Genomic DNA, 12259 nt, shown 5'->3' on the forward strand with positions numbered 1-12259 from the left:
TGCTATAGATGAGGAAGATGATAGAGGAAGCAGTCACCAGAACAAACCTTACTCTGAATTCTGCTAAGAATGCAGAAAATATCTTTGGTCACCCATGTTAATCAGAATGCTCCCTAATGTATATTAGGTTGTGTTTTACAAAATGGGATGGGGGAAAGAGGGAAGGACAATGGTAACTGGAGTTATAAGACTCTAAACTGTTGTATGAAGGTGTTAAATTTAAGAACACACAAATTGTCTGGTCCAATCTTCTTGCGTCTTCTTGACTCCTTTATTTGTCTCCTTATTTTCCATAAAACCCAGGAAGAGCTTGAACCCATGGAACAGCAATGAACTGTTGGGTAATTTGAATGCCTTTACAGAGTTATGTGTAGAATTTAGTAACTTTTCTTCTAATCTCCTTCCTCTGCTATCTTCCATACTTCCATAAAGCTCAATTTTCTGAAAGTCAGATCTAATAAAGACACTGACCTATTTTAAATCATTCAGTTTTTCCTGTTTAGGAGATCACTTTCAAACTCTTTAGAGGAGTAGTTAAGTGTGTAGGATGTGAAATCAAAGACTGAGTTTGAATCATGACTCCATACTTACCACTTATGTAGCCTTGTGCAGATTATTCAATCTCTTTAAGCCTCAATATTTTCATCTGAAAAATGGGGACTCCTAATAGTACCTACTGCAGAGCGTTGTGGTTATAATCAATAGAGAAAACATATGTCAACTGCTTAGCCTAAGTATTTGCATAATCTGTTCTCAGGGAGTGGTAGTATTTTTTAAATTATTGTTATTACTATTTCACTTCATTCACAGTCTGGCCTCATCACATCTTTATAACTAAATTTACAACTCATGTTCACTTGCCATTTCCAAAACAAGCCATCCAGTTTTTACACTTCTTTGGTTTGTATGTTGCCTTTGTCTAAAATTTCCTACCTCACAACTTGCACACCATTCTTTATGTGGTAAACCCCTGACACATTTTTCAGGACCCAATTCAGCTATTATCTCCTCTGGGAAAACTTGACTAGAGAGAGTTCCTGGCTCCCTGAATTGTGCTGGTGAGGCACTTGGAAGTATTTCTCTCTCAGCACTTCTCATGCTACATCATAAACATTTTGGGGAGTCTGTCCTTCCCAATATTAGAGAGTCTGCCCTTCCTGCTAGACTATAACAAGGGCTTAGTCATATTCATCCTTTCCAATGCCTGGAACATTCCCTAGCACACTGGGTAAGTAAACATTTAGTCAATGAAAGTAAATTAACTAATTTGTGCTATTCCAAAGTCCATTTTAGTACTAGTTTTGGCTCTAATAATGGAGAAGTAGTTTATCTCAGACTAATCCTTCTACTAAGAACAGCTATAAATTCTGAACCAAACATTTAAAAAACAACAACCATTTGAAGGCACTGGGGAATGCCCAAAGGCAGGCTAGAATTGGAAGTGATTCAATCTAGAAAGAAGAGAATTACACTGAGTGAAGATCTATGTTTATATGTTTTTTGGTTTTTTTTTTTTTCACCTATGGCATTTCTGTCTGTGTGGCCGGGGCAGTTTGAAACCAAGCAGAAAGTCAAAGTCATATTGGCATGAAATCTCAGAAGACAGCACTTAAGGATGCTAGTACAGCTGGCAGTTGAAGGGAAAAGTGCCAGGAAAGAGGTAGGCACAGAGGGGAAAGCCCTGAAATCTCAATCCTTATCTTAACCTCTAAATTGCACAAGCATAAAGATAGACTCCAAGGACCCAACGGGCGGACATGTGTAAGCTGAAAAAAATGAGCAGATCTTTCAGCTGATGTCTACATCAAGGGAGAGAGAAATTGAAGCTTTAACCTTGTTATGTTAGAAGAGCTTGATAAGCAGCTTGGTCATTCCATTAAATCCCCCGGAGGGTTAAGCTTTAAGAGAAAAGATGTCTTATCCTTAAGACTGAGAGCAAAACCAAAACAAACCATCCTAACAGAATATGAGAGCAATCTTTCATATGTACAGGAGGATCTAGCTTTAATTTAACTATCTTCTAGAGCAAAATCAGCACTCTTCAGAGGGAGATAATAGAACACAGTGTCTATAACATGTCATCCACTATGCTCATATACAGCAAAAAACTAATAGACATATGAAGAAACAGGAAAATGAGACCCGTAGTCAAGAGAAAAAGGAATCAATCAAAATATGCTCACAGCTGAAAGCAAGCTGCTGTAGACTTCACTTGTGGGTAAATTTCTATTTTAAGACAAGGAAGGGTACCAGAGATAAAGAGGGACAATTTCTAATAATAAAAGGGTCAGTCCCATCGGGAAGACATAACAAGCCTAAATAAATAGGAACCTAAAATCACAGAGCTTTAAAATACCTGTAATGAAAACTAGTAGAACTAAAGGGAGAAATAAACACACCTGCAATCTAGTGAGATTGGCCCAACTCTTTCTGCTTTCTTGCCCCCCTCAAAGTTTTCACTTTCTTCCCTACTCAGCTACAGTTTCATGATCCATCATGATAATCATACTTTTGAATTTAACTTTCACATCCCCCATTCCCTCTATCTCCTTTGAATATACTAAAAAAAAAAAAAAAAACACAACTCAAGTTAAACTCAAAATTAAATCTACTCCCCGCCTGGACCCCAACACATGAATACAAATGGAGAAAACAGAACCTCACTGCCTAGACTCACTTTAAATTCTTGAACTCAGGTTTCAAGTGGGCACTTAGCACTACCTAGCCATTACTCTACATTTGACCAGTAAATTTGTTTTCCCACTCTTCAAGATAAAAATTTAATATCAAACCTCCAAAAATATTTCCTTTCTTTTTCAGCCTATGACCTCAATTCTTATTCACCGGGAAAAAGCAATTAGATAAACACTACCTCATTTTTCCACCACCAAATATACAAGTACTTTTCTGTATACATATACTTTTTTTTCCTTCTCTTTCAATTAAGAGTTGTCCCTGCTCCTATATAATACTAGCTCCTCCACTTGGACACTAGATCCCATATCCTCTCATTTGCTTGAGGACTTTATCTCCTCTTTCTTCTGCATCATCAGCGTACTTTTCCTTAAGCTTATGTCCTCTTCTAGCTACCAGTCCAACATGTTTATGTTTGTATAGAAGCCCTTTTTAAAATATTTTCTACACACTAGTAGTAAATCCATCTGTATTTTTCATTTACTCTTCAGACTACTTTAATTTTGCTTTCTTTCTCACTCCTCCACTGAAATTACCCTAATGATTACTAAATACTTGCTCATTGTCTAACCCAATGGAAACATCTCAGTTCTCATTTTAACTTCTGTCACAGGCAACACAGCTGATGAGATTCCCCTTCTTCAGGCTTTCAGACTTCACATCCTCTAACTTTTCCTTGTGGCTCTTTGGCATTTTACTGCACAAAGTACCCTCACACCAAATGCTGGAGTGCTCTGGGGGTTGGTTTTGAACCCTATTCTCTTCTCTAGCAATATTTTCCTCCTGGGTGATTATATTTCCATGGATTTAACCAGCACTATCTTCTATGACTCCAAAGTTTACATCTCCGTTTTGTTCCCCTCAGCACCACACTCAAACATTCGTTTGTGTACCTGACCTTTCCACTGTGATTTATAACAGGCACTGCTGGCTCTTGCTTATCTTCAAGACTCACTGTAAATGTCAACTTCTTTCTATTTTCTATCCTGTCATGCTACTTTACTAAAATGTGCTTATCACAATTTGAAATAAGCTCATTTATTTTTTTTTCCTTATTTGCTTATGGTCCTGTTTCCTTAATAGAATATAGTCTCCTTGAGGTTAAGATCTTTGTCGATCATGTTTGCCTCTGTATCCTCAGCACCTAGAGGAGCACTTCACCTATAGAAGGAAGTCAGAAATAATTAGTCAAGGACACTTAGCCAACACACTCATGAGTGAATTCTAGTATTCATCAATGCTAATGTTCATCAATTAATTGATTCTAGTGAGAGTTTTATTGATTTATTAAACTGAAACAGTTATAGTGAATTTAAAAGAAGCTAAGGGTACAACTCACCTGTATGCAAAACATTGCAGCATTTATCAGCATACGCCACTGGTTTCAAACTCCTGTCTTTCCACAGCTGATGTAGTAGCATGGGTTTAGTATAGGCATAATACTTTAGGCATAGGTATGGGTGGTTTTTACACTGTTTCTTGATATCTATTTATTTAGGCTAGCTTGTTTTGATTTATTTGCCTACGTAATTATATTTTGTAAAATTTTAGCCTATATTTTTACAGTGAAGGTAATTTTTTTCATTTATATGCTTCAAACTAAGAGTTTGAATGGGATTGGAGTGGCTATCCACCAATCAAGGTGATTGAGGTAAAAATTAGCTTCTGCAAACACTTTTAAGACAATATATGAAGTCCGCAAGACAAAAAATAGGAATTTGCTGTCAAATTCATTTCTATTTGAATACATGTAATGACACAGATTATAAACTAAATGTTGTCAAACATATTCCCATGAAGAAACGTGGTTTGAAGTATGCGAAAATATACTTTTCTATTTAAAGTGCCTGGTTTTATGTTACAAATTTAAAAGATAATACAATGCCATCAAAGATCCTAACCACAGATTTCTATTAAAATGTTAGGTATTTTATTGCTCTATTTAATTTTACAAACTATATGTTCCAGTTAAAATTGATGACCTTGCTATTATTGATGAGTCTTAACAAAATTAAGCACCATCTAAACAAATGTGCTAATTAAATAGAAAATAAAAACAAATCCTTCTGGGCTGACCAGAGAGTTGGGTGATTTTTTGGTTTTAGTTTTTTTTTCATTCACTGGCAGCTTGGCATCTCACAAACAAACTACCTGATGAATAATCACAATCTAAAAATTACCTGCTCCTTACTTCCCAGAAGATAAAGGAATATCTGAAAGTATAAGATTCAGAAACTATCAGTTCATTTGCTCTTTATTTAAAATTCTATATTTTTCATTTCTGTAAATTCTGATTTCACAAATAGAGTCTTTAATAGCCTATATAATTAACCCCATATTTCCAAGTTTCTATTAGCCCACCAAAATCTGTGAAACTATAAATTATGTAGGCAGTCAACCTCAAAACATTCGAAATTCTCTGAACATTCACGTTAGGGAGATGGCCTTGAGACTCACAAGAAGAAAGTTTGGGACATAAATGGAATAGAATGTAATCCAGCTTCAATTTTTTTGTTTTTATCTATACAATGAACAATAAAATCTTTATTTCATTGATGTCTCCATTCACATGGGTTGAAATGAGCAGAAAATATAATTCCTTATACCAAATTCCATTCTGTGGAAAGAAGGCATAACTGTGGTTTCTGTGAGTAATAGAATAGTTTCTGAAATGGACATAGCAAGTAAAATGTCTAAGAAATACAGATTTACCGTATGGCTAACCTTGTACCTGACCTCTGCTCATCTTCCTAGTATTTTTTTTTTTTTTTTTTTTTGCCACTCTCTGCTTTCCCAATCAATGCCTTAGTCTTATTGAAATAAATTTTGTACCTGAACCTCTTTATTCTTCTCTCTACCATTTTACAAGCTATTACTTCTACCTGACCCACCCCCCTCTCAACACACCCCAACCTTCTCCATAATCCACCTTTTCCTGGCTCAGTTATCCCTACTTTTCAGCTTGGGTGTCATGTCCTTCTCTGTCCCATTCACTGCCCAGTTTGGATCAGGTGCCCCTCAAGATAGTTCCATATCAACCTAGACATACCTCTCTCACGGCACTAAGTACATGTTATTTTAATCTTCTAGTTACTGTTTCTGTCTCTCTAGACCAGAAGGCAAAGAATGTGTCACAAACATTTTTATTCAGAGCTGCAAACTGTCGTGTAATTTTTATGTAACTGCATGATGGTGAGTACACAACAAATGATTATTCCACGAATGACATTAAATAAGGTCATTATTTAATGACATTAAATAATGGTGACAGCACAAGTGGTGACTAGACAAAGGAGAGCAGTAGTCTATTCACCCAAGAGGGAATAAAATTAATTAAACATACTTGTTTACCATACAAACTGAAGAAGTGGAAATTAAGACAAATTTGTGGTCAGTCACTTATTCAAAGAAAAACTGCATAAATGGTATTATTCAATGATAACAATTATGAAATGAAAATGGTATAATCATATATTACTAGTAGGAATGTAAATGAGAATATGTTTTTGTAAATTTTATAGTGATAAATACTGAGAATCATAAAAATATTCATGACCATTTGACCCACTTAGGGAATTTACCCTCACCAAAGGAGCCAACGGAAGGAAAAACTGTTATCTCCAACTCAAGGCTCATCCCTGAGCTCCAGACACATCTTCCCAGCTGCCAGTTAGACAGCTCTACTACGGCATTTGGCAGGCTCGCAAACTCAACATGTTTGAAATTAAACCTATTCCTGCTTGGAAACTTAGTCCTTGGTTATGAGCCAGAGTATGGTCTTTTTTAGTTAATAGAACCACCATCCACTCAATTGTTTACATGAGAAACCTGAGAACTATCTTTTAATCCCTTCTCTCTACTTCACTTGGCTCATCCAATTAAATACAAGGCCTTCTCCACTTCCCCAACTCCATTTGCTTCTTTCCATCTCCTCCCCTGCTACCTTACTCCAGGGGTCTAGCATCCTTCACTTGAATTGCCTCAATTGCCTCCACTCTTGGCCAATCAATCTTGCATGGTACAAACCAAAAGATCTTTCAAAAATACAAATCTTGCCATGTCACTCTCCTGCATAAATCTTTCCAGTATTTTCTTGTTGTTATTGCTTGTTGCTCCTTAACTTGGCTTAAAAGGCCAACTGCTGATCAGCACGGGGCTCTCCTTTTCTTCTCATGCTGTGCACCTACCAAGCTGTCTAGTTCTTCTGGGCCTTTGCTCTTGATTTATCTCCAGTGCTTGGAAGGGCCTCTGCATCCCATCTCTCCTTCTCCTGGCTGATTCCTACTCTTCTATGAGGCTTCAGCTTGGTTGTTATTTCCTCTGGGAAAACTTAGCAGACAATATTCCTTAGCACCATGTATTTTTCCTCTGACGGCATTTGTGACAATAAATAAATTTGTTAATTAATAATAAACTAATTTCCTAGCCTACTAAACTCCAGGAAGGCTGACATTATTTCTATCTTGCCTGCCAATGTATCCTTAATGCCAGGTACACCAAGAACACAGGGAATATTTTTAGAATAAATGAATAATGCAGTCACCAAAGAATTCGTTAAAAAAAAGAGAAATTAGATTAACAGCAACAAAAGCAATCACAACCAATGCTAGAAATGATACAAATAAATAGTACTTATATATTTTTGGTGGAAATGTGAATTGCTACAAACTTTTAGATTAAGTAACCTAAAAATGCGTACTAAAATTTTTTAAAAACATCTCCACCTTCTTTGGAGCAGTAATCTTCGTTCTGGAAATCTATCATGCAGACATAAAAGCTTCAGTAAGTAAGGACCTATTCACAAAGCATTTATGAAAGTATTGTTTATAGTGGCCAAAAAAATAAAAAACAAAAACAACAACAAATAAAAGTACTAACCCTTGAAACACATGTTTGTTCATCAAGGGAAAGATTGAATTAATATTGTACAAATAATGTAGCATTATACAATTATCACAAACAAGAAGACATATCTACATTATTGACTTTGAGGGACGTTCCAAGATATATTGTCAAGTGAATAAGCAAGTTTATATGAAAAAAACAGCAACAATATAAAAATCCATATAAATAAATATACATACACATATGCATAAATAAATGTATAAAAGAATGCATAAATTGTTATCATTAGTTACCAAAAGGATAGGATTTGAGAGGGATAGGAAAAAATATTAAATTTCCCCTTATAAATCTCTATTTCATTGGACTTATTACAATAATCTAATGGAGGGGGGAAATATGTATATGAATAAAAAAAGTACTAATAAAATGAAAAGGGTGATTATTCTTTCTTTTACAAGTATCTTGAAACGTTATGCACTTTTACAATATGTATTTTAAAAGTTGAACATACACAAAAGAATGATGTCTTACATCTGTGGTTAAGTTAGTCAAAGCTGAATCTCTAAATCGGAGATTCACTTGTTTATCAAAATTTCATTTCCATGTTGTTCCATACCACCTTTCGTCTGACCGAAATCTGAGTCCTCCTAAATCTTCTCTTTGACTCTTTGGAACTCCCCTGCATTGGCTTGACTGCCTGCTCCTCAGCACACTTTCCACCATGAGTATGTCATTTTTATAGACATTTATAATATGTCTATAAATGACATATTATAGACAAGGAAGGAAGGAAGGAAGGGAAAGAAAGAGAGAGAAGGAGAGAGGGAGAGACGGAAGGAAGGAAAGAAGGAAGGAAGAACAACACACACACACTTATTTGAGTTCCGTGCCATCTTGCTATATGTCCACTACCCTCTTCATAATTTACCAAATTTCTGGTCATTCCCCTTCACTCACTGAGAACTTGAAATTCTTTCACTTTATTTTTCATTCAACTCACGTCATTGTTCTCCATGGCTTCAATATCCAAAGGAGTCTGGATGGACTGTCAGATCCTTGACCCATCTCTTCCAAAAACATTTTCCCCTCTACCTCAGCTACCTACTGTCATTATCAGAAACTGTCCCACCCCTGAAATCACAAACGAAGCATTCTGCATTCTGATCATCACTTCTTATCCTTCAAGCTCACTTACTGTAGTAGTAACATTGACTAATTTCTTCTTCCAAATCAGTAACTCTAGCACTGTCTCACTACCTATCATTATTTTCTTCTTTTCTTTCCTCATTTACTTTGGATTACAAGGTCCATCCTCAGAAAATTGTTCTTGAAAATATCTTCAATTTCCATGATAGTTTCTTCTACTTCCTTGACCTGGGTAAAACAACAACCCAGATGACCCTCTAATTATCGTCCCTCTTCCTACCTCCCTGAACCAATGAACAATGCAGGGGAAATTTCACTCTTCAATCTACATGCATCTGGCTTTTCTCTCACTAGTTAAAAGAGACTACTTTCGTTAAGTCAGCAATAATTTTTATGTTGCTAAATTCAATGTACACTCTTCAGTCCTCATCAGATATTCCAGTAAAATTCAATACTGTTGAATATTACCTCCATCTTGAAACCCTCTTTTTCCTCGGCTCCTTTGTGACATTCACCTCCTTTTCCTCTACGTCACTGGCTTCACTTTCTCAGCTCCTTTTCTGAACACTGTTTCTTTACAGCCTCTAAGTGCTGGAGATTCTCAGGATTCAGGCCTTGGTTCTCTTCCCACTCTAGGCTCTCTTCCTAGGTGATCTCCTCCTATTCCACAGTTTTAGATACCATTGATACGCCAATAACTCATAAGCCTAGCCCTAACCACACATTTCGCTCCAATCATGAATATCCAGCTACCTCCCTCTGTATCACTTGTCTATTTCTTTGACATATTCCAAACTAAAATAATGGTCGTCTTCTCATCCGACTTCCTTTTTACTCTAGTTTCTTTTTACCAGTAGATGGCGCTTGCAACAACCCAGTTCTGTATGTCAAAAATGTGGCAATCTTTATTTATAACTCCCTCTCTCATCCTTCATCAAATTCAATACTACCTCCACAATGGATCAAACATCCAACCTATTATAATAATCTGTTAGATTATATTCTTCACTACTGTCCCTTATAGAATTATACATACGCGTTCTTTGCAATATGATTTTATAGTACCTCCCACTGAAGTAGTCAGGCTATTTTCCCACCTAATGTTTTGTCTGGTCTTGTGATTTGCTTTAGCTAATGGAACGTAGGCAAATATAACATATGCACCATCTGACAGGGGCTTAATGTGCTTACATAATTTGGCTTAGCATTTTGCACTTCTGCCATCTGCCTTTAAGAGAACATATCTGGGGAAGCTTCTGGTCCCACAAGAAAGAGGAGATACTTGGAACAGGCCCACACCCAATGCTTGAGGCAAGCCCCTGAGCCCTCAGTCTACCTGCAGGCCCGTGAGTGATAAAAATAAATGCGTATAATTTTTGAGGTTGTTGTTACATGACATTACTGTAGCAAAATGCTCAACTAATACAGCACCCTAGCCAATGCTCTGTCTCTCATCTGGACTAATATTTTCATAGCCACTTACCTTTGCAGTGGTTCTCCACAGAGCAGCCAGAGGATTTGAGGAATATAAATCCAATTATGCCACAGCCCTTCTTAGAACCTCTTAGCGGCTTCCTATTGCAGGAGAATTTAATCTAACCTCATACAGTCCTGATGATCTGTTAACAGGAACACATTTCAGATCGCATGTGGAAGTGCTAGCTGATTTTCGAAAAGAAACATTTCTTTTCACTCACTAAATTTCAACCACGGGAAATGTTCCTGCTTGTTTTGGTTCCTTAATCATGCAGAGCTTTTTCCATGTTAGGTCTCTGGCGAGAGCTGAAGCTCTGTCTTATCTTTGATTCCTGTCCCTCATGGTCTGGCTTATGTTTAATTATCTACCACAATTCAGCTCCAATTCCTTCTCAGATATTAATTTTATCCTACAAGATTGTTTTCCTTCATATCGTTTGGCACTATTTGCAATTACTTATGCATGTTTATCCATATAACGTCTACTGTATTTTTCTTCTAAAAGATAGGAAGCTACACAGGGGAAGAGCCTTTCTTTTGTTCATCCGTGTGCTCCGCAGATCAATTCCGTGTTTGTTTCCAAGTTCCTGAGAGTATATTCTTCTTGTTGTCTTCCTGTAATTGTATCCAATTCTGATAGAGGATGGTATTAATTTAAATAATATCTGAAAGATGAACTTGAGTGACTTTTTATTTCTTTAGTGGTTAGACAAAGGAATGGGAATGGCTGACAAATATCCAAGGGAAGGAAAACAAGTGATATTTAATGTATTAAAATATTAAAATCTAAGTAAAAGATACACATTATTTTAATACGGGTAACTGAATATTAAATGGAAAATATATCTAGTGATTTTAAAACATATTTTAAAATATAAAAATAATAGTGATTATTTAATGCATTGAAGAAAAGCAGCAAGGCTTGAGTATAAGAATCTGCATTATGTGATTCTGTGATTTCCTATCCTTGAAGTGACACTCTTTAGTCATACACTCCCTAGGGAAGCTAGCAATGGAAGTTCACCAGTCGTGATTTATTTGAAAGTTTATCTGGAAGTCCTTCACGATTGAAGAAAATCAGCAGAGGAAACACTCAAACTTTATTATCAAGTGCCTGATGGTTCTCAGGGCTGGTAAACATATTATCGGTCTACTTATGTGCATGTTGTTCCTTCAAATCTAACCCATCCTCTCTAAAAACTATTAATCTCTCATGTTATCTGCTTACAGCACATAGGGGTGTTACTCCCTATCTTCTACTCAACCTATTTCCGGGCTGCAGGTAACCATGTTGCAATCTTCTCTCTCAAGAGAACAACGTCTTGCAGAATGTGTGACCATTAGAACAAGTTACCTAAGGTCTGTACTTTCACATAGACTGAAAATATGGTGGAAAGCACTGACTAAGGAAGTAGAATAAATTTGATTCTCTTATCTCCTATTTCCTCTGCCACCTCCACATTAGGAAGGGAGTCCCTTAACTTTTCTAAGACTCAAATTTCTTATTAAAAAAGAAAGAAAGAGAGAAAATCTACATTCACTTATTCTTCTTTATTTATTCAAAAAGGCAAATAAATGAGATAATACATGTGAAAGTACCTTGCAAAATTTAAAGACCAGTGTTATAATAGAGTGCATTCTCACATGCTTAATTACTCTATCTGTCTTGGGCAGGTTACTGCCCAGATATGTTAACAGAATTTGGACAATTAAAAATATGTACTTTGGGAATCACTATTTCTGAATTTGCATGATCTAACATGGTAGACTGAAATTTGAGCCATTTTAATAAGAGATCTCTGAGTCAATTACTGCTGTTCTGTGTATATTTTTTCAAATTAGCACATTGGCATATTTCAAAATTAAAAACTATATAAAAAGATACATTTTTAAGAAGTCTTGTTCCCACCTCAGGGAGCATCTATCCTGTTCCCCTTCACCACCCTCTCCCATAGGTAATATCTTCTAGTAGTTTCTGTTATAAATTCTCAGGTTTGCTTGATGTAAACACAGGCAAATATGAATATATATTCCTAATTCTTCCACAAAAGTTAGCAACATGCAGTAAACATCTCATTTTAAAAAAATTAATTAGACT

The sequence above is a fragment of the Ceratotherium simum genome, chromosome 15, assembly GCF_057802395.1.
Source record: "Ceratotherium simum simum isolate JZ-2026a chromosome 15, ASM5780239v1, whole genome shotgun sequence".
Classification (NCBI taxonomy): domain Eukaryota; kingdom Metazoa; phylum Chordata; class Mammalia; order Perissodactyla; family Rhinocerotidae; genus Ceratotherium; species Ceratotherium simum.